Source organism: Phascolarctos cinereus, unplaced genomic scaffold, assembly GCF_003287225.1.
Source record: "Phascolarctos cinereus isolate Bilbo 61053 unplaced genomic scaffold, phaCin_HiC Scaffold_9;HRSCAF=440, whole genome shotgun sequence".
In the NCBI taxonomy this organism is placed as follows: domain Eukaryota; kingdom Metazoa; phylum Chordata; class Mammalia; order Diprotodontia; family Phascolarctidae; genus Phascolarctos; species Phascolarctos cinereus.
In genome coordinates, this window is record NW_027556402.1 from 148,429,769 (window position 1) to 148,453,539 (window position 23,771).

General features: G+C 39.2%; 1 protein-coding gene across 9 annotated transcripts in view; it reads left to right on the forward strand.

Moving 5' to 3' along the window:
* Positions 1-538: 538 nt before the first annotated feature.
* The window catches only part of FRYL (FRY like transcription coactivator), a 292,081-nt gene continuing 268,848 nt past the window's right edge, over positions 539-23,771 (forward strand). For all 9 annotated transcript variants that reach the window (XM_020990364.2, XM_078148492.1, XM_078148491.1 and 6 more), the window contains exon 1: positions 539-628. The gene's annotated coding sequence lies outside the window, so the exon portion shown is untranslated. The remainder of the gene's footprint in view (positions 629-23,771) is intronic.

Consider the following 23,771-nt stretch of genomic DNA (forward strand, 5'->3'; position numbering starts at 1 on the left):
TACGACCTGTTTTGGTTGTTTAAAGGAAAAAGCGCTGAAAAATATCCCTCTTCTTAAGAAAGCAAACCAACAGCAGCTGCTATTCTCCAACCCGTACTGGCTGAGTGGTAAAGGCGAGGGGAGTGAGGATCGTTCCCCTCTGGTCCAATCAGGTTCACAGGAAGGTGGCCCTTCACCAGTAAGAGTAAAGTTCGGCATCCGGAGGTGGGGGGGGTGGATACGGGTGATTGTCAGCTCACTGGAGCAATGCCAGAGGAGATTTCTTTGAGTGATAGCAGCGAGGACCAACCGATGCAAAAGGGAAGGCTAGAGGTAGGTGGACTTCGGAAGGGCGGCTGGACCATCCATTCAGGGGAAACGAATGTTGTTCCTGTTGGAGCGACCGGCACCAATCAAAAGGGTGCAGAGGAGAGGACTGAGCCAACGTTGCCTCCACAGCCAAAAGATCGCCGGGCTTAGTGGGAGAGGAATCGGGGGGAAAACCCGAGTCGGAGGGAGGTTGAACGACTAAACTGGTTTGGATCGGACGGTTCCTTAAAGGGGAAGCGCCATTGTCAGCAGAGCGGCGCCAGGGGCCCGGACGGACTGGCGGCGCTGGGGAGCGAGGGCGCAGCGCCTGTAAGGAGGGGTAGGTGTCGCCGAGGAGAAGGCGCTTCATTTCACTTTCTCTTCTCGTGCTCGGCTCGCTCTCTGGGCTGGCGCCGCTGGGTGCGGGAGGCACGGGGCAGGGATGGATGCCCTGGCCCCGGCCCTGGGTGTCCTGCTGGGGAGGGGACCGAAGGGGGTTAGCGTACCCCTCACCCCACCCCCGGCGCCGCTGCTACTAACGGAAATCGAACCCCGGCGCGGCGCTAGGAGTGCCCCCTCCTCTCCACTCTTCTCTCCCCGCGGCCGGGCCTTTTCCTTCCTTCCCTTCCCCGCCCCCCCTCCCCGGGGGTCGCGCCGCCGCCTTCTCCTCCGCCAAACTGAGCGGCGGGTGCCCAAGGAACGGTGGAAAGGGCTGGGGCCGCGGCGGCGGGGCCGGGGGTGGGATCGCTTCGGTCTGGGCTGCGGGGGGCGAGGGGAGGGGATTCCGGCCTTTGGTGGTGCCAGGCTGCGGCGGCTGGAGGAGGAGGAGGGAGTGAAGTTGGGTAGCGGCCGTGGTCTCCGCCCGCCCGCCTCTCTCCTCTTCCTCGGCCCGGCCAGTCTACAAGCATTTATTAAGCGCCCTGGTCTGGACCACGCGCTTCTCTCTGCACCGGAGTACAAAGGAAAGGCATAAGACCATCCCAGCCCTCCTGGGGCTCACCGTCTGAGGGGACAGAGAGCATTCCACCGCTGTGGACAGAGCCAGGCTTAATGGAAGCAATGCCCGGACGCCCAGCCAGGGATGGCCCAGGAGCTGGGACCGCCCGCCTTCATCCCCTGTCGGGCAGTGGGGCAGAACTGCACCTTGAGTCGCCCCGTTCCTCCCCTGCCTGCCCTGGCCGAGTCTGACGGCTGCTGCCTTCCTGTGGGCCTCAGCGTTGGGTCGCTAGTGCTCCAGAATTCAGCTGCCCTGGGGTTCCTGAGGCAGCCGAGCTTTCTCTTGACAACTTGATTGAATCTCCCCCTGCTCTTGTTTGCTGGTACCCCGGCTTCCGGGCAGCAGGTTCCCTCGATGCTGTGAGTCTGTACTGCCCTTGGCTTCAGCGGAATCTAGTTTCTGGGGTGAGAGCTTAATCTGTGTCAGTCCTGGGATGTGAAGAGATAGTATCGCTCCTTCCTTGCCGCCCTCAGGCTAAAGTAACTCTGGGAAGAGGTGAGAAGAAGAGCTCTGCAGAAGGCACAGTGTTTGACTCATTTCAACGCTGAACTGAGAAAAGAATTTCCAAAATTCATTGACTGAGCTCACTCTTTGAAGGATAAAAACTCACTAGAATGGAATAAAAGGGCTTTTCGATTTAAAACAAGTTTTGCTGCAGTAAACAAAGTTGAATTTTTAAAAATACGATAGCCTTCCTTGTAGTTTCTACTTGGCAAGATTGTTATTAATGGGTATTGGGGACTATCAGAGTCATTATTGATAAAACAGGCATTTTCTATGGCCCTGTTCACTCTTACACTTTTCCCCCCATTCCTAACTCAGTATGTTTCACCTAAACTTTATTTAGAAATCAGTCAGTAAGTATTTGTTAGCTTTTAGGCACTATGCTAGGCTCTGGGATACAAACACAAAGAATGAAACAATTCTACAGGCAAGGAACTTATATTCTAATGGAGGGATAAAAAGTACATATATAATAAATACATACAACACATTTATAAAGTGAATAAATACAAATATGTACAAAGTAGCAAAATATAAGCTAGTGAGGGGGACAAAGTAGAGGGATAGATGACACTGATAGTTGGAAATCAACATGATGTTTTCCTATGCAACTCATGTTTTTGAACATTTTAATTTCTTGTGAAGTATTTAGTACTTAAATCACATGTGTAAAATAACACTCTTAAAAGCGTCTGTGGTTGTATTCTTGTAACACTTTCTAGTTACTTTCATGATCATAAATGGCGTTACATTGTCTTCTATTATGTTATTTTGTATCTTATAGCTTTTGAGGAGCAGGTTTGTTTTTTTTAACCCTACAAATATTTTACCCAACAATTTTCTTTTGTTAAAAAGTAAGTTTAAGAGCAGGTAGAAAATTATCATAATACAAGTAGGCAAACCCTCAAGCAGAAAGGCAACTATAGTCAGGAACCTTGAAAGGCAGTCCAAGTTGATACAGTTATTTGAACCATTACTCTTTTGTCGTTCTGGACAATAATCAGTGAAATACAAAGTTCAAGGCTGATTTATAATTATGTCATTAAGTATCTTTCATTGTTACACCTAAATACTTTTCTTTTTCAAATTTCAGCTTTTTAATCTCTCAGTAGAGGCATCATGGTATAGTAGGAAAGAATACTAACTAGATTTGGAGTCACAAGACCTGAGTTCAAATTTGGCTTTAAAAATTTGCAGACCAACATGACAAAACAGAAAAATGATAAATGTTGGAGAAGATGTGGGAAAATTGGAACACTAATGCATTGTTGGTGGAGCTGTGAAATGATCCGACCATTTTGGAGAGCAATTTGGAACTATGCCCAAAGGGCTATAAAACTGTGCATACCCTTTGACCCAGCAATAGCACTTTTAGGGCTGTATCCCAAAGAGATCATGCAAGTGAGAAAAGGACCCACATGGACAAAAATATAGCAGCTCTTTTTGTAGTGGCCAAGAATTGGAAATTGAGGGAATGCCAATCAATTGGGGAATGGCTGAACAAGTTGCAGTATATGAATGTAATGATATACTATTGTGCTATAAAGAAATGCTGAGCAGGCAGACTTCAGAAAAATCTGGAAAGATTTGTATGGACTGATGCTGAGTGAAGTGACCAGAACCAGGAGAATGTTGTACACAGCAACAACCACGTTGTGTGATGACTAACGTTTATAGACTTAGCTCTTCTCAGCAATGCGAGGATCTAAGACATCTCCAAAGGTGTCATGATGGAAATTGCTGTCCATATCCAAAGAAAGAACTATAGAGTTAGAATGCAGGTTGAAGCATACTATTTGCTATTTTTTTTCTGTCTTGTTTTGTTTTCTATTTCTTGTGGTTCCTCCTATTGGTTCTAATTCTTACTTACAACATCACTAATGTGAAAATATGTTTAATAGGAATGTATATATATAGCCTATATCAGATTTCGTGCTGGACTTGGGAAGGGAGGGGGAGAAAAATTTAAAACTCAAAAGCTTTTGGAAGTGATTGTTGATAAATGAAAATAAATTAAAAAAATAAAATAGTTTGAAAGCTATAAAAATTGTTTTCATTTTCAAATTCTCTCCTTCCCTCTGGCCCCTCCCACATCCATTGAAAAGTCAAGAAATACTATAGCCATTAGACTTATGAAGTCACGCAAAACATTTCCACATTAGCCATGTTGCTAAAAAAATAAAAAGCAAGAAAAATTAAGGGAAAAAACAACATGCTTCATTCTGCACTCAGAGTTGATCAGTTTTTTATCTGGAGGTATGGATAGCATTTTTCATCATGCATTCTTTGGAATTTTCATGGATCATTGTATTGATCAGAGTAGCTATGTTTTTCACAGTTGATTATCATTGCTGTTACTGTGTGCAGTATCTGCCTGTTTCTGCTCACTTAACTTTGCATCAGTTCATATAAGTCTTCCCAGGTTTTTCTGAAGCCATCTTTTTAATCATTTCTTATAGCACAATAGTATTCCATCATAATTATATACCACAACTTGTTTAGCCATTCCTCAATTGATAGGTATCTCCTTAGTTTCCACCACAGAAAGAGCTATTGTAAATATTTTTGTACATATAGGCTCTTTTCTTTTTTCTTTGATCTCTTTGGGATACAGACCTAGCAGTGGTACTGTTGGGTCAAAGGGTATAAACAGTTTTAGAGTCCTTTGGATATAGTTCCAAATTGTTCCCCAGAATGGTTGGACTATTTCACAGCTCCACCAATAGTGTATTAGTATACTTGTTTTCCTGTGTCCCCTTCATTATTTGTTATTTTCCTTTTCTGTCATCTTAGCTAGTCAGAGTGGTGTGAGGGGTTACCTCAGCATTTAATTTGCATTTCTCTATTAGTGATTTAGAGCATTTTTTTATATGACTATTGATAGCTTTTATTTCTTCTTCCAAATATTGCCTGTTATATCCTTTGACCATTTCTCAATTGGGAAATGGTTCTTATTTTTATAAATTTCAGTTCTCTATATATTTGAGAAACGAGACCTTTATCAGAGGCATTTGCTCTAAATCTCCCCTCTCGATATTTCCTACTTATAACTTTGGCTGCATTGGTTTTTTTTTTGCAACTCTTTTTAATTTAATGTAATCAAAATTAGCATTTTTTTCACTTATTTTTCTTGCTTTTTTGGTAACATGGCTAACATGGAAATGTTTTACATGATTTCACATGTATAATTAATATCACATTTCTTGTCTTAGTGGGTGGAGTAGGAATGATAATGTAGGGAGGGAGAGAATTTGAAACTCAAAATTTTTAAAAAACGTTAAAAATAAATATAATTTTATTTAAAAAATAATGTCATCAAAATTATCCATTTTGCCTTCTGTACCTCTCCCTCTTGTTTATTCATGAACTCTTCCCTTGTCCATAGATCTGACAGATAATTTTTTTCTGTGATCCCCTTATTTGCTTATGATATCACTCTTTTTGTCTGTCATGCATCCATTTTGAGCTTACCTTGATACATGGTGTGAAATGTTGTTGTTTGCCTACTTTATGCCAGACTGCTTTTCCAGTTTTCCCAACAGTTTCTGTCAGATGGTGAGCTCTTGCCTCAATAGCTGGATCTTTGGGTTTATCAAACACTAGTTTATGTGCCATTTTGTTTCTGTATGTTGTGTATCCAATCTATTTCACTGATCAACTACTCTTTCTTATCCAGTTCCATATTATTTTTATAATTACTGCTTTGTAGTATAGTATAGATCTGTTTTTGCTGGTCCCCTTCATATTTTTTTTCATTGTATTTCTTGACATTCTTGGCCTTTTCTTCCTCCAGATGAATTGTTATTTTTGGCTCTAAAAGTCAAATCTACTTTCTACCATTGTCACTTTTTACTAATCACTTAACCTCTGAGCTTCATTTTCTTCATGTGTAAAATAAGGGGGATTGACTAGATTGTCTGTGCAATCCTTTCTATGTTCTTATAACATCTTTGTTCTTATAAAACATCTATGCTGTTATAAAACCTTGGTGAGAATAGTGATATCAAGCAAATACTGGTAGAGTGGTAGAGGAAGGTAAAACAAGTTTCCAAAATCAACTTTTATCAATGTAAATCAGGAAAAAAATGAGATTTTCAATTCTTTAGGAAGACAGATATTTTTTACATATTTTTAAATGCTAAAAAAAGAATCAAATCTACATGCAATACCTCTGGGACATTACTGGCTCTGTAATCTTGGGCAAATAACTTAAGCTGTCTGTTCTGTAAGCCTCTCTCTAAAAGCTACAAAAATGGTGATCAGCATTGGTAGAGAAGTAGTTTCCTCACTGGGACTTCCCTGCACAAGTGAAATCACAACTGCAGCCCCTGTCTTTCTCTCTGTCCAGTTCTTTATGAAGCCATGCTGGTTGTTCTTGATCACTTCCTTTCCTCTTCTTTTACTATCTCTTCAATAATGAATTCTAGAACTTTTCTAACAAATTGAAGTCAAACTTTATAATTGGCCCAAGATAAGTTTCTGGCTCACTTGACCTCTGGCTTGCCTGAGACATGGATTTTTTGTGTGTGTGTGAAGCAGTTGGGGTTAAGTGACTTGTCCAGAGTCACACAGCTAGTTAGTATTGTGTGTTTGAGGCCAGATTCGAATTCGGGTCTTTCTGACTTGAGGGCCAGTGCTTTATCCACTGTGCCACCTAGCTGCCTGAAGACTTGTATTTTTCTGAGATTGTGGTGTTCTATGGTTTGAAGCCATATAGTATCAGCAGCAGAACACTGGTTTTAAAAAAGGTGGGATTTTGTTTATTGTTTATTGATTGCCCTGCTTATTGTCTTTATGATGCCTGTCTGAGATACATATATTACTGGACAAATTTGATGTGCTGGATATCATAGTGCTGGCAATAGGCATTCTTTGTTTTTGGCTAGGCATTGAGTTAAGTAACTTGCCTAGTCACATAGGTAGTGAGTGTTATGTGTCAGGCTGGATTTGAACTCAAGTCCTCCTGACTCCAGGGCCAGTGCTCTATCCATTATGGCAGGTAATAGGCATTCTTCACTATTCATTTTCCCTCCCTATTTGGACCATTAGCTCAAAGTCTTTAGACCTTACTTTCTATGGGAGTCTCCTCTTCCATTTGGACTCTGTGCTGGCTATTTTGCTCAGCACTAGTGCACGCCTTCAGTGAATATACATCTATTCGTGATTTATGCCTTCCTTATTATTGATAATCAGATGATTTGAATAAAGTTATCTCTCTAGGGTCATCTGTTAACGGGTTATCTGTTATGCAGCAAATCAAGTTTTTTTTATATATTCTCTGCAGTTTTAAGACGTAGAGTTGAGAAAATAGGCATATGGATTAATCATAAAGATGGCCATCAATATTTGTCTACTGGTATGTCTCTGCTTTCTAGAAATGATCTTCAGAAAATATGGAAAATCATATTAAAACCTTGATGCTTGGATTATTTCCCTGTTCTTTATTTGGGGATTTTTATGAGGCTTTGACTATGTTCCTAGGAACTCCTGGTATCTTTAGAGAAAGATCCATAAACAGTTACAATGTCTGTAGCTGGTCTTAAGCTCAGAGGTTAAATGTGAGAATTGTTTTTTTCTTTATTACCAAATAATCAAATACATATAGCATCAGAATAGTCTTGCATGGTCTTAACTAAATGTGTTGTAGGTGAGGGAAAACAGCTTCAAAGGGGAGTATATTGCTTTAGATACTACTTTTAAGTTTGACTTCTTTGGGGAAAGACTTCTGAAGAAGTAAAGGGCCAATAGCAAGAAATACTTAGAAAAACAATGTAGTGTTAAGGAAAGAGCGTGGAGTTTGGGGTCAGAGGTCCTGGGTTTCATTCCCATGCCTGCTCCTTACTCTGTGAGGTAAGCAAATCATCTGTTCTCTTAGGGCTGAGGGGGAGAACTTGGCTTGGCCTTTTCATTTGTAGAGATTGGAATAGATGATATCTAAGTTCCTTTCTAGATCTAAGTCTATGATAACCTAATTTTTTCCATACCTATTTTTGTTGTTGTGGTAGTACAGTATGGCTCCTCTGAGGGCAGAACAATAAACAAGCATAATCATCACCAGTGGGAGCTTTGTTGCCTTGGAGTTTGTTGGGCCAATGCTGTAAATTCCTCAGAAGTTGTCTTCCCAGACTATAGCTTTCTGCCTTTGGGGCAGAATAGTCCAGATTTACAAATACAGTTGAATGTTATTCAATTGAGTACTCTAATGAATGATGTCTGTTTCTATATTATATGTCCTGAACGGTAGTTTAAGCTGTGGTGATGGAAGAACACAATTCAATTAAGTGAAAAATTCAAGAATTAAGAGATGCGTTCCTCAGTCCATCTCTCTAATAAAGATGTATCACAATATTATAACTGTATTTGAATGCAATGTAAGATATTTAAAATTTGACAGATTTTGCTAAAGTTTGGGTTGATAGTTCTTTATGTGGTGAAGAGAATGGTGTTAGGGTGCTTCTCATGGGTAGTACTGACAGTTATGGGGTGATTAGTAAAGCTATAGGGAGGAACAATGGAAGTAGAACAGGTCCTAAGTTGAACTTTATCAGTGACAAATCACCATTTATATGGTATTGTAATTATGTCTCCATTTAAGTGACAATATAGCAAAACAAATTTTATCTATCAGGCTTAATTGGAGCTTTTGCATATAAAATGTATATTGGTAACTCATATATTAAGAATTCTTTTATATACTTTCATTATTTGACCTTCAAAATAACTGTAGGGGCAGCTAGGTGGCACAGTGGATGGAGCTCCGCCTTGGAGTCAGGGGGACCTGAGTTCAAATATGACCTCAGACACTTGACACTAGCTGTGTGACCCTGGGCAAGTCACTTAACCCCCACTGCTTCACCAAAAAGCAAAAACAAAACACCAAAAACAAAACAACAACTTTAATAGGTAATACAAATATTTCCTTTCTAGCATTAGGAAATAAAGGTTGAGAAGGTAAGTGACTTGCCTAGGATTCCTCAGTTACTATGTGGTTAAGCCATGATTTGAAGGTCTTTTGTTTTCAAATTCAGTGTTCTTCCTTTAGCACATATTGCTAAACATTACTAGTGCAAATACTTAAAGAAACCTTGTACTTTTTTTTTTGCAATTTGAATTATCCCTAACTAGTTAGTCTAAGAATTATATTTTTTTTCCTTCTGTAAAAATGAGAGGGTCTCTCACCTAATCCTTTATTAATTCTTATGTTGTTCCCCTATACTTTCTTAAGTAACAAGTTCTGGGGATTTTAATTGAGCAGGGTATTCTAGTACTAACTAGCATAATCAGTGCTAAATGTAATTGGAAGATTGCCTGTATGTCATTCTTCTATTTATTTATTCTCTCTCCACTCTGTTTGCTTTAGCAATAATAGTATTGCATTAGTTAATCCTAGTCAACCTCTCCTGCCTAGTACATGTTAGAAACAGAAAGCATTAATTCTGGAAGGCTCTGTGATGTTTTTTGTCAGTATGTTGGGGCGGGGTACTCCCTCCCAGTATGAGAACTTTTCTCTACACCCAGTATGAGAACTTTTCTCTACACCAGGGCTGGAGACCTGTGGAGGCAGATTAAGTTATCAACTTGCTATGGTTGTGAGTCATGGAACACTACTGTCTTTGTATACTTGGAGTTGAGAGTCACATTTGGAGAAGTTTTGTGGTTTGTGTAAGTGAGTTACGGCATATTAAACAAGGAATTATGGTGGATCAATGGTATAATATCAAATGTTATCTATCTCTAGAAAAAAAGGTCTCAGTAATATAGGAAGAGTGAAGGCTAACTAATGGAGAACTCTCATGTACCACTGATGTTTGTGTAATAGCAGTAGAATGAGACACTCTAATAAGTTGGGTGGGAACACCTATGACAAACTTTTAGGAGGATTGGGATTGTATAGAATGGGCAGGCAAGGATGGATTGCAGTGTGCTTTGTTGGAGGGAACACCCACATCTGTGAGATCACAGATCCATTAGGGTGATTTGTTGAAAGTAGTTCTGTTGGTGCTGATTTCTCCTATTATACCTAAAAATGACCTTCAGAGTATCACAAAATTTGAATTTCTAAAGTCCAACCCAGGTGTCATAGTAGATAGAGCAGTTGACCTGTAGTTAGGAAGACCTGAGATCAGATGTGGTCTCAGATATGTCCTAGTGTTGTGACCTTGAGCAAATCACTAACTGCAGTTTGCCTCAGTTTCCTCATCTGTATCTGTCTCCCAGGGTTGCTGAGAGGATAAAATAGGATAATATTTGTAAAGGACTTTGTAACCTCAAACTACTACATAAATGCTTTTATTGTTGTTATTATTTTGCTAAACGCGTACCGGAGAGAATCACCATTGTAACATATATAACTAATGTTTATCTAGTCTCTTTCAAGATTCCTAAGGAGAGGAAACTTAGATCATTTCTTGAAGCAGCCTCATTCCAATTTTGAACAGCTATAATTTTAGTTTTTCCTTAAGTCAACCCTAAATTTGTCTCTTTATAATTTTCACCCATTGCTCCTGCCTAGTAGGGCCACGTAGAAAAGACTAATCCTTTCTTCTGTATGACAGCCCTTCAAATATTCAAACGTAGTTATCAAACTTTTCCCTCTTCCAAACTTCCCAGTTTATGTTGAAGGTACCACCATCCTTTTAGTCTCCCAGTTTCGTAATGTTGGCAGTATTCTCAGTATCTGACATCATATCCAGTCACTTGCTTGATATTGCTGTTTCTGCTTCCACAAAGTCACTTGTCTGCTCTCAGACAACTACTGTCTTAGTTCAGATCTTCTTTTTCTCTTACTTAGGTTATTGCAAAAAGCCTCCTCATTGGTGGTTCTACTTCAAGTCTCTCTCAACTCCTATCCAGTCTATACAGTGCTGACAAAGTAATTTATCTTGAGTGCAGATATGAATATGTGACTCCCCTAGTCAACTCTAGTGGCTTTCTGTTGCTTTTAAGCAATAATATATATATGTGTGGGTGTGTATATATACACCCACACACACACACATATATATATATATATATATATATATATATACACATACTTATCTAAGTTATATATAATGTATCACACACATAATATATAAAATATTATATATACATGTATTTCACACAACCTAGCCCTACTCTGCCTATTTTTCCACCTTTACTGGACAATACCGGCCTATCTGTTTCTCGCACATGCCTCCAAGCCTAGCCATTCCTCATATCCAGGAAGTACTGTTTCCATATATCAGCTTCATAGAATCATCTCTTTAAGATGCAAGTCAAATGCCATCTTCTGTATGAAACCTTTCCTGATTCCTACCCTCCCTCCAACTGCTAGTGCCCTCTCTAATTAATTATTTTATAATAATTTCATAATTCACATTAACTTCATATATCTGCTATGTTTATATCACACATATATGTATTTGTTGTATCCCGTATTAGAAGGTAAGATTCTTGTGAGAAGGGATTATTTCATTTTTAAATTTTGTATTCCAATTGCAAAATATCTTGTCACATAGTAGGTGCTTAGTAAATACTTGTTGATAAATTGATTTTGCACACACACCCCCTTTCTTCTCAGGACTAAACATCCCCAGTTCCCTCTGTTTATCCTCATATGACATAGACTCAAGGCCCTTCACTATTCTGGTTGCCCATCTATAGAAACTCATCTGCAGATACTCTTCAGCTTATCAGTGCCCTTCCAAATGAAGTCTGATGAGGACGGAAGACCATGGGACCAATACCTCCGTGTGCTTGGAAGCTATACCTCCAAGATCCCATTAGTTTTTTTGGCTGCCACATCATACTGCTGACTTATACTGAACTTGCAGTCCCCTAAAACCTGTAGATCTTTAAAAAAAACAAAACTGCTACTGAACCATACCTTCCCACGTCTTTTACTTGAGTAGAATGGAATGGAAATAACATTTCTTAAGTGCCTGCTATGTACCAGGCACTGTGCTAAGTGCTTTACAGGCATTATCTCATTTTATCCTCCTAACGTTTGGTACAGTGCCTGGCATATAAGAAGCTATTAATAAGTGCTCATTGACTCATTGAGTTAAAATCAAAAGAATTCTGTGGTTCTAACCTGATAGCCATCAGTTTGACAAAGATGACAAAAGATGGGAGTAATCATAACAGCGAATGTTTCTATAGCTCTTATTGTGTGCCATGCACAGTTACGACCTCATTTGATCCTCACAGTAACCATGGGAGGTGGCTGCTATTATGACCCTCGTTTTATAGTTGAGGAAACAAAGAAGGTTAAGTGACTTGCCCAGGGTCAGACAGCTAGAAAGTGTCTGAGGCCAGATTGGAACACATTTTCCTGACTCCAGGCCCAGAATTCTGTCCACTCAATTGTGTGTGCATGTCTATGTGTGTTCCCCAAAAAACTTAAGACATCCCTATTCAATTTAATTTTACTAGATTCAGGACAGTCTAGTTGCTAACCAGGATCTTTTTTTTTTTTGATATTGATGAAGTCACCCAATTTATTAGCAATCCTGCCCAGCTTTATGCAATCTGCAAATCTGATGAACATGTTATCTGTGCCTTTATTCAGGTCATTGATGAAAATGTTAAACAGAAGGCCCACCACAGATCCCTGGAGTACTTTATTGGAAACTTCTGCCAAGTTGGCATTGAACCATTAACTACTACTCTTTGAGTGTGTCCATCCAACCAGGTCTGAATTCATCTAATTGTATTATTGTGCTGTCCAGAGATATTAAACAAATGGTGCAGCCAGCAACATTCCTGAGTGGGGCCAGAACCAAATTAATATATAATTGGGAAATATTTAGCAAAATAAATAAAAATATAATAAAACATAGGTTATGTTACATTTTAAAACTAAATAAGTGTATGGCCTGCATGGACCCTTATGTACATTAGGGGCCCTGTTTCTATTTGGGTTTGATACTACTGGTATGGTTGTCCAGATCTCTCCATTTTCCTCAGAATAATAGTGTGAAATACTGTATCAGAAGCTTTTCTAAGATCTAGATTAAGTATATCCACTGCATGGTAACCTATCAAATAAGGAAATAAGGTTAGTCTGGCATGACGTGTTTTTGGTGGAGCCATGCTGGCTCTTTGTGATCACTATCTTTCTAGATATTTACTATCTCTTGAATTAGACATTCTAGAATTTTCCTAAGGATCAACTTCAAGCTCATTGCCCTATAGTTTTCTAACTGTTTTCTTCCCATTTAAGAAAAATGTTATTTGCCTTTCTCTAATCTTGTCCTCTTTTGTGATATTTCAGATATTACTGTCAATGCCTCAGTGAACGTCTTTCCATTACTTTTTGTACTTGAGTAAGGTGAATTAGTTCACAGCTCCACCACAGTGCATTAGTATGCTTCTTTTTCTGCAGCTCCTCCTACATTTTCATTTTTCCTTTTTGTTAACTTTACAAATCTTATCAGTATGACATAGAACCTCAGAGTTATAATCTGCATTTTGCACTAATAATTTACACTGAATTGCACTAATTATCAGTGATTTGGAGCATGTCTATTCCTTAAGGAGCCTACATTATATCAAGGTGGGGGGAGGATTGAAGGGGTAGGGGTGGGTTAAGGGAGGGAGGACAACACATAAGGGGAGTGGTGACCAGGACTGAAGTCCTAGGGATGGTTAATGTAGCCATAAGTATAGTATCCATTTCATCATGATTTCTAAAGGAAGAGGTGGGGAGATGAGAAGTGCATCACAAGGCATATGGCCAGAAGATGGCTGGAGTGGAAGTTTAAGCATGGAGAGAGTGGATTATGTGAGTTTATGCTCATGGCAGGAATTCCAAACCTGAATGGGGTGTCTTATCACAGCATGTGCTCTCCAGATGTCTGGTAGTCCTACAGGGTGCTGCATGCCTGATGGCAAGGGGGAATAGCTATGATACATTTGATTTTTTTTCTGTGGCAGTGATGAGGCCAAATGACATCACTTTCATTTGATGCAGGGTTTTGTTTTTTTTTCAGCCATTTCCAAGTTGATGCATACTTAGCTTTGCTTCCGGTTTGCTATTATAAGAGTGCTGCTATGAAAATTTTGGCCTATATGTGGTCTTGCTTCTATCTTTGACTTCCTTTGATTACATATACCCAGTAGTGAATTTTCTGAGTCAAAGGGTATGAAAGTGTAGTTGGGTTTTTTTACATAATTCCAAATTAATGTCCTGAGTAGCCAGATCACTTAACAGCTTCCTAAAGCCTCAGTTTGCTCAGCTTCACATATCCCCTCCAACACTGACCATTCTCATCTTCTGTCATATTTGTAATTGCAAAGTGTTAAGTGGGACTTCAGATATGCTTCAATCTGGATTCAGCTGTGTATTAATGATTGGGAGCATGCTCTCATGTCACTTATATATAGACTAGAATTCTTTTGAAAACTATTTCGGTTTATATTGTCTGACTACTTCTCTGGTTTGATTTTTAATTCCTGACAGAGTAGAGCAGTTTTGTTATTTCCTTATGTATATGACCTTGAGTAAGTCATTCAACTTCTTTGGACTTCATTTTCCTTATTTGTGTACAATGAAGGGGTCAGTGGATAGATAGTCTCTGAGGTACCTTCTAGCTCTGAATCCTGTGAGCCTGTGGATCAGACACATCTAAGCATAACATTTGTAGAACAGAGTTAATATTTAATGATGCTAAAACCAAAATGGAGTAAGACCTCAGTTTTGTGGAAAGGAGAATTTTAGATAAAAGATGCTTTATTCTTTTATGTACTGAAATTTAATGTAATCTTAATTATTTTGGATTGATATTTTTCTAAAATGTGCTTTCCTGGTTTGCCTCTGTGTAGGACTAAAAAAAGAGATACTTGCAGGCCAGAGCTGAGTTCTGTGGGGAGAGAGTTTCAGCAAGGTTGCTGTTATATTCATGTTGAAGTATATTTTGGCAAACCAGAAGCTGCAGATGGGGATATTAGGGATATCTTAATTGATGGGGAAATTGATAATTGATGGGGAGATTGGGACTATCCTGCAAAGAAAGCACTGGGAACATTATCCTGGAGCAGTCCAAATAAAAGGTGGCTGGATCAGTAGATGGCAGCCTTTGCTGCCTCTACATAACTTGTGGAAGCTGAGTTGTCTGCCCAGATGGGTATTCTCACCCAGGTGGCAAATGGCCAGCCTTACAAGGGTTCAAGCTATGCATCAAAAAAGGATTGCCAGATGGCACTGGAAAGAGTAGATTATGCTCGATTGAAACTAAGTGAACTGGTACCAATCTGTGAGCAGATGTTGGAGACCTAAGACAGAGTAGAAAGACCACTCTTCACAGGTGGAACAAATAGTAGGCGCTATAATGGGGGGAGAGGGGAACAGAGAGTTAGGAATTTTGTATTGTTTTGATTTGTATGTTTTGTTCTCTTCACCTCATTGTTAAGTTCCTCAAGATCCCCTTGGACTTCTGTGTTGAGCAAATCTATAGGAAAGACCCCAGATTTGCCCTACCCCACCCCAGATCTCTCTACAGATCATCTTCTTTTACTAGGAGAATGATGATCCAGATATAAGCCCTTCCTCTTTTACCCGCCATTTCCATTTCCCCACACTACTTTGGATTCTTTTTGTTGCCTTGGCCCAATTATTCCAAAAGAAAAAAAGTGTGTGTGTGTGTGTGTGTGTGTGTGTGAGAGAGAGAGAGAGAGAGAGAGTGTGTGTATGTGTATACATAAAAATGTGTGTGTAAACATGTGTGTATACATGTGCACATAGATGTGTGTGTTTATAAAATGCTTCCTTCTCTTCTTAGAATGTATTGAGCACAATTTATTTAACCTTTTCATAATCATCTAAATCCTAAACAATTAAGATAATCTTTTGTATAATAATTACATATTTTTGTTTCTATCATTCAACAGGTATTAAGTGCCTACTATGTCCCAGGCATTTAGATCTTGGAGATAAAAAGACAAAACAGACCCCATTCTCAAATATTTTTTTTCCAATTATGTGTAAAAAAATTTTAGTGTTAGTTTTTTTAAATTTTGAGTTATCCTCCCTCCCCTATCCCCTCATTGAGAAGTTAAGCAATTTGATAATAGGTTGTACAACATTCCCCCTTCTCAAGGAGCCTGCATTTCATCAGGGAGAACAGTAGGCACATAGATAAATAGATTTTAAAAAATAGAGAATAATTTCAGTAGGACATGGGTGGCACTAGCTTCTGGGGTAATTAGGCTTCATGTAGCAGGAGAGGGTCTTTGAGCTAAGCTTTGACAAAGGCTAGGGATTCTAAGAGGCAGAGGGAAGACATTCCAGGCATAGGGGACAACTTACAAGGGGCGTAGAGGCAGGAGTTGGACAGAAAGCAGACTAATTTGGCTAGAGTGTAGACTGTAGAATAATATGAAATCATTCTGGAAAAGTAAACTGAAGCTATATTATGTTTATGCATAATTATACATATATTATGAGATAGTGGTTCACTCATAGTCTATGGAAGTATAGCACAGGTAGGCTTTTTTTCTGCTGCATTAAATGGTCCTAGTTGATTGTCTTTTTCGGTGGTTCTTTTCAGAACTTTTCTGTTTTCTCTCTTTCAGAAGCAAAACAGATTAGAACAGATTTAGAGGAACTATTTGGAAAGGGAAAAGGAATTTCTGTAGTCTGGTGTAATGAAAAGACAGCTAATACCATGTGGATGTTCTTGTAGGTACACTCTGTTACCATTCATCTGTCCATAGGTTATTGAAGACCTGTAAGTTGCACATAAAAGAGTCATGTTTGAGATCTGTAGCTTGAGTATTCTTGCTGTACATCATGTAAATAAATACTTTCTGAGCCTAGCTTCAACCTGGATCTTAATATTAACTGTGCATATTTAATGGTTTGTATATACTGTATGTGTTTTTTTCTATGGGTTTTACAGTGTCTGGCTTAGTGCTGAGTATTCAGTAGGCACTCAAAAAATATTTATTGGATTAATTTTTTAAAAATCACATGTCCTGTTTTGCTTTTTGTTTGTCTTTTTTCTCTAGCTAGATTTTAAGTTCTTCAAGAGCCCATGATTTGAGTTTTTCTTAATATGCCTGTAGAATAGTGCTCAGCTTAATGTAGGAATTCAGTAAATTTTATAAACATTTAGTGATAGGATTTTAACCTACAGGGCATACAATTGTTGATTGATTAGATAAGGGCCATGAGGAAGTATTTAAATATTGTGTTTTTAGCCTGTGTCATCTGGGAGAACAGAGGCAAGGCATAAGAACTGATTTTGGAGGGAACATGGGTTCCATTTTAGATGTGTTGAATTTGAGATGACAACAAAGAGCCAAGTAGAAATGTTCAAATGGATGTTTGAAGGTACGAGATTGACACTTAGGTGGAATCTCAGGGTTTTAAAATTCTTCAACATAGCTAGTTGGTGCCTTGGAAGTGGAGCTCTTTTAGTATTGAATATAGAGACAAGAATAGAGAATAAATAGTTGAATTTGGCATTGTTGGTGTGAGAAAGAAGAGGAAACCTTACAAGAAGAATGAGTGGTTAGGAGTAGGCAAATAAGAGTGAGAAGCAACATAATAGTATGAGTGATTGAAAGGATGAAAGAATTTAAGCTCTTACTGTGTGCAAAGCACTGTGGTAAAGCTCTGGGTGTACAAATAGAAAAATAAGAGAGTCTCTGCTCTCAAGGAGCTTGTATTTTAATGGGGAGACAACTCATGGAGGGTTTCAATTGCAAGTTGGATGGAAAAATCCTATCATCCTTTATGTAGAGTGGCAAAGTAGATGTCAGTACCTCTTAATGTAATTTTCACTGTTAAAATCCTAACCATTTCTGAAGTTAAACCATTTTACAGTGTGCCAGAGACTTCAGTGTCAAGAGCTTTTATTTCGGGTCTCTAGTAGCTGTGGCTATAGCACCTTTAGGGACAGTGCTGCAACTCCATGCTAGGTTGCTTCCCGGGATGATGGCTGTGGGTACTGGGCTGGAAACATTTCTGTTCCCAAGGTTCTTGGGTTTGTAGTTGGTAAGGATGACTGGCCCCTTCTCTGCAGGAGTTGCCTCCCTGTATGATGGGAAGTATCCCAGTGACCAAGAGAGGGTGGAATTTCCTAAAGGAAACCACTGCAGAGAAGCCAAGCCAGAATTAGAATTGAGAAAACTTACTGTATTTTGTGAATAGGAAGTTATTGTTGACCTTCCAGAGTGTAATTTCAGTAGAATGATGAGAATGGAAGTCATATTTCAAGGGGCTAAAGAATGAATAGGTGGTGAGGCAGTTTTCCCCCTCCCAGTGCCCAGGATCTACTTTCTACATGTGATATACTGTTTTGTTGAACCACATGAGAAAATCAGTAATTCCTTAGACCTTCATGACCATGGCATACCCAACCATACCCAACCACCAGGCTTCTTGCCATCAGGACATTGGTTAGAAGCAAAACTTTAGTCACCAAGCTTCTTAATTCCAGGCCCTTGACTAGGATCAAGTGTCAGATGCTACTACGTTGTTTAGGAGTAGGGCCGTGGGCACCAAGCTTGACTTGGAGCTGAGTACACACACACACACACACACACACACACACACACACACACACACACACACACACACTTTCCACAGTCTTTTGACTGCACCATTCCTCTGTAGTGTTGGGACGAAACAAAGAAGCTGAGATGGATGTGAGTTGGTAGAGACCTTGGTAAGCTCATAACCAGGTATTTTTAAAGTCAGGTGTTGGACCTGTTCTCTCTTTTCTCCTAGTGTTTGAGAGAGAAAAAATACTGAATTCTTAAGGGTGAGAGTTCAAATAAAATTGTACTCCATCTTCTTACAGCTAGAAAACTCCTCATTCCATTCTGCTTAAGTAAAAACTCTTGTATTGCTACCATGTCCTATTTCCTCATTTCTATGCCTACATCTCCATGTCTTCTCCATAATCCTTCTTCTGATCTCCCCTTCCAATGTACCCTCTAGAATCCCCATTTTTAAAAATAAATTTCTCTCAAGGGGCAGCTAGGTGGCACAGTGGATAGAGCACTGGCCCTGAAGTCAGGAGGACCTGAGTTCAAATCCGGCCTCAGACCAAACATGACACTTAGTAGCTGTGTGACCCTGGGCAAGTCACTTTGCCCCAATTGCCTAAAAAAAAATTTCTCTTTGTTTGACCTCTGCTCAAATTTATTGCATCTTCTTTCATTCATTAAAGCCTGGCATACCTAGAAGACTCTGAATCCTTAACTAAACTCTTTAGTACTCTGTGTACTTTTTCTCATGCCTCCTGACACAACTGGCCATGATGAGAAGTAACTTGTAACAGTAATGGCGTTGCTATGGTTGTGGAGGTTAAAAGTTGGCCTTCTGATACCCTGTCCTTTTTCTCCCTTATTCCTATTGGATAGGAGCAGAGGTGAATCCCTCCTAAGGTCTTTCCTATCCCCCTTCTCTCTGGAGATTTAATCAGCTACAACCTGTTATACTAAGTTCCATTTTCAACAAGGGAGAATATAATGGTCTCTCAGATCCATGTGGTTCTCCCTTCCACTATCATGTGGAGTTTGTAGCAGATGAAAAGGTGGAACACAGTAGTAGAATAGTAGAATCACAATAGCATGGAGCCCCTAGTTGAGAAAATTCAGTCAAAGACTTGCGTCCCTGTCCTTATGTTTAAGTTTATGTTTTATCTTTTAAAAAAACAAACTTGTTGTCTCTTTAAGGGAAAAATTAATTCAGGAAACATTTAAGATTAGAAGCAAGAAGAATATAATAGTGTCTGTTACTGGCTCAGTTATGGGGAGAATGAGTTAGGCAAAGGGCAAGGTACAACTGCTAGCTTTATCCTGAGTGTTGCCTTTCTAGCTCTCCCTTTGCCTCTTGCCCTGTTCCTGTGCTACCTGTGCTACCTATTGTTCCTGGCCCATCTCATTAAGTCCTGGTTTGGGCTGGGGATGCTGGGTTCCCACAGTGACTGCTGTTCAGTTCTAAAAGTCTCTACTGCTTCTTCTCAGTTCACATATCAAAAAGTGTGTTTATACCTTTGAGAACTCCTGAGTGTGTGACTGAAGTATGCCTTCTGGCTCAAAAAGGGGCACATTTGTTTTTCTGAGCTACAAATCCCAGGATGCCATTCAAATCTCTAACTTCCAATTTGTTCCATGCTGGGCTTCCAGATAATCGTCTCAGGTGTAATTGCTTTTCATAGCAAGCACACATTAAAAGTACACGCAGTGGACATGTAGGAATGTAGAGCATCACTTGACATGCTGCTTCTTTGACAGGTGTGAATTTCATACAAGATACATTTTTTATATATTCCTCAGAGGTAACATGCATATCTATTTACACAAACAAATATGAATAATAGCAAACAGTATCATATTCATAATATAACATCAGTGGGCTATGCAAAATGGATTATGTGCAAATAGTTAACAACAAAGCTAAGCAGAGTTAACAAACTGTAATAAATGCATAATGCGAACACAAAGCAAATAAAAATAACCATGAGAGAAAAAATAATATACAGCAGTGAACATCTGTAATTACACTGAAGGTGTACTTAAGTATTATTGTTTAACTTCATGTGTAACTTCCAGTTTCATCTGGGATATTATAAATTAGTCTGTTCACTTGCTGGCCTTCTAGAAAAAGTCATGGGGGAAGCTAGGTGGCACAGTGGTTAGAGCACTGGCCTTGAAGTCAAGAGGACCTGAGTTCAAAGCTGGCCTAAGACCAAACACTTGACACTTACTAGCTGTGTGACCCTGGGCAAGTCACTTAACCCCAATTGCCTTAAAAAAAAAAGTCATCCATAATTATTGTCTCTACTTCCTGTCTTATTTCTTAACTCTGCAGTCTAGCTTTTAATGTCATACCAGTGTCCTGCAGCCCCTTAAATCAAGTCAGGTAGGGCCTTTATGGGATGCTTTAGTTGTAGGTGGGGGTAAAGGGTCCTTACTGCCCAGGGATGAATGCTCTGGTACAGTTCTACTAGAATCCATAAGCTTGTGATTGATACTGCCTTATCTACATCATGTTTTGGAAGCTAACACAAAGTTCCTTTTTTTAAATTAAAAGTTTTTTTTTTTTTAGTGAGGCAATTGGGGTTAAGTGACTTGCCCAAGGTCACACAGCTAGTACATGTCAAGTGTTTGGTCTGAAGCGGCATTTGAACTCAGGTCCTCCTGCTTCAGGGCCAGTGCTCTATCCACTGCGCCACCTAGCTGCCCCCACAAAGTTCCTTTTATGAGGTCTTGTCAGACTTCACCGTGTGGCACTGGAGCTCCTTCCTCTTGCCTTCACCAGAACAACTATTTGCACCATCACCTGTGACTCAGTGCTTTTTGAACTGGGTTCTGACCTTATCAGTTCTGACCCACAGCTAAAGAAGTGCTGAAGGGGTCGAGAGCGGAAAAAGTTTAAGAAGCCCTGGAGATGGCCATTAGTGCTATCTTGAACTCCCACTCAAATTTTAATATACCTGCCCATACTTCTATGATGGTGTGGCTGGGGAAGCTTGTAAGTAAGTAAGTAAATCCTTAGGATTTTTGGGCAGAGCTGTGTCATGAGGTGACATGTACCTCATAACTTTTGGGTAGGATTTAATTGGTCCCAATGCACCCAGATCATTGGTATGGTGGGGCTGAGGGGAGGTGGGAGTAGCATAGATCCACTCTTTTAGATCCACTTTTAGAAATTTCACGCCCTCACTTGTAGACTCCCCTGAGGAAACTAACTGCAAAAGGAACTCATCTTAATGGCTCCTATAAACAAACAAATAAATAAATACACACACAAAGTACAAATTACATATGTATGTACAAAGTGTACACACACACACACACACACACACACACACACACACACACACACAATGACTACTGGTATTGACTTTACATGTTATCTATTGACAAGGGCAGACAAGTGCCTGTTGGCAGATTCTGGGCTTTTATGGCATTCTTTTTGTTCTGGTTAAACTTTGCAGAAGGTGATAATGAGGTCATTATCTTTTTCCTTTCTTATTTTTTTGCATGAACAGCTTGTTTGAACAGGTAAACTTAAAAGTTGTTGCAATCATAACACTCTATCTCCTTATGTTCATACTTTTGACCTTTGCTATAACATATAGTCAGTGGTTTGACTGTGTACTCTCTTAATAGCTGATCTGATGTGGCTCCCACCTCAATTACCAATTGTTTCCTGTCTGTTAAAATGGAGTCAATTTTATTTTTGATGATTTTTTTTCAATTCTTACCTTATCCAGGGCTTTCTGCTTCTCCTCTAGAAAAAAGTATTTATAATGTGTAGATGTGAAGTTTCTGAGTAGTCTTCCTCTTTTATTTTTGAAATCTGAGCCATAGTTTACTTTTGCTACCTTTCCACTTCCATCTTTCTATTGAAGTCACTTAGTATCAGAGTATATGTGGAATCTTGTCAAGTTTTCCATAGAATTTATTTACCTTTTCATCTTTTGGAATGGATTTTGTTAGTTCATAAGGTGCAGTTATCTTTATGGTGGTCTTTCTGCTTGTGCCGATTTAGCACTGTCAGACAGGATGGCCCAGTGTCCCATGAAATGATGTTCATGATGAAACTGACTTCAATTCTTTTGTTTAACTCTCCAAGGAGAACTCATGGGTTCCTCTTTTACTTTGCTATACATTCCATTTTTCTTATGGTTCCACTTAGTAGGAGAGTATTGATATGGATGTGATTGGTTTTTCTAGTAGTTTGTTAACTCTGTGTGCATTGGACAAAGATCTCATATGTATGCTACTCAATTATTTAATTAATATTTATAGATAGCACCCAAATAGTGATTCTTAGCATTCCTGTGCCCCCTTTTCTATCTCTCTACAAATATAGTTGGGAAGAATTGAGAGTTAATTAAGTTCTTTTTCTTTGTTTTTTAGTTTGTTCATGGCCAAAGAATTCCTCACCTGTTTGCCAGCCTCCTGGTAGCCTTTCCATTCATAGTTAGTAATAGGTACATGATTGTTTTATGTTGTTTCTCCATTAGAATGTGAGCTTCTTGAAGGTAGGGACTGTTTTTACCTTTCTTGATAGCTCCAGTGCTTAGCTCAATATCTGGCAAGTAGGAGATACTTAATAAGTGCTTGTTCACTAACAGTCTTTTGTTGGAAGGATACTTGAAATTTTTCTGGGAGAGTGTGGTAGACTTTGACAGAACTTACATTCTGCCGGCATAGCTTTTGAGAAACCAGGGCCACTTCTACCCCTACAGTGAGGTATAGGGCTTTGTGGAAGCGGCCTTTAGTATGGCATAAAAAAAATTTGTGAGTAACATTCACTGAGGATGTACTTCTAAATGCTTTGAGAGTTCATATAGGCAAAGATGAGCTTTGTGGCTTAGAGATTTACTTGGGGAAGAAAGTATAGGAAAAATACAAATATGTGTACAATTAAAAAAAAAGTAACAACTGTGAAATAAATGTATCCAAACAGCTACTGCTGTGTAAGAGACTGACAAAATAATTACCAAAGATGGGAAAAATCCAAGAGGGATGGTATTTCATGGAGTTACTAAGTAAGGGCTAGATTGGCAGCTCTTAGGTAGGATAGCCATTAATTGGGTGAGAGAGTCTGTGACCTAGTGCCCAAATAAGAGGTCAAGGGGGAAACAACCCAACCCAATTGAGATAGCTAATAGCAGTTTACAGAAAAGAGCTCTGATGCCCTAGAATGGCTTTTTGAACGTAATCACTCTGGGAACATATGTAAGCCAAAATGTTTGACTTGGATTTTATCTTTAATGACTATAACTGAATTGGGTTAGAACGTTTAAAGTATGGTTGCTTGTTTTTAAAAGTAGCCTTGAAAACACTGTTTGAGTGAGTAACCAAAGAATATTTGTGAAGTACAGTGGAAATAAAATTGCATTTAGAGTGAGAAGAACTTGGTTGAAAATATTGGCTTTACCAGTTATTACTTGTATGACCTTGAGTAAATTACTTAAGAAACTCAGTTTATTTGTCATAAATTCAGGTTAGAATACATGAATTTTAAGGT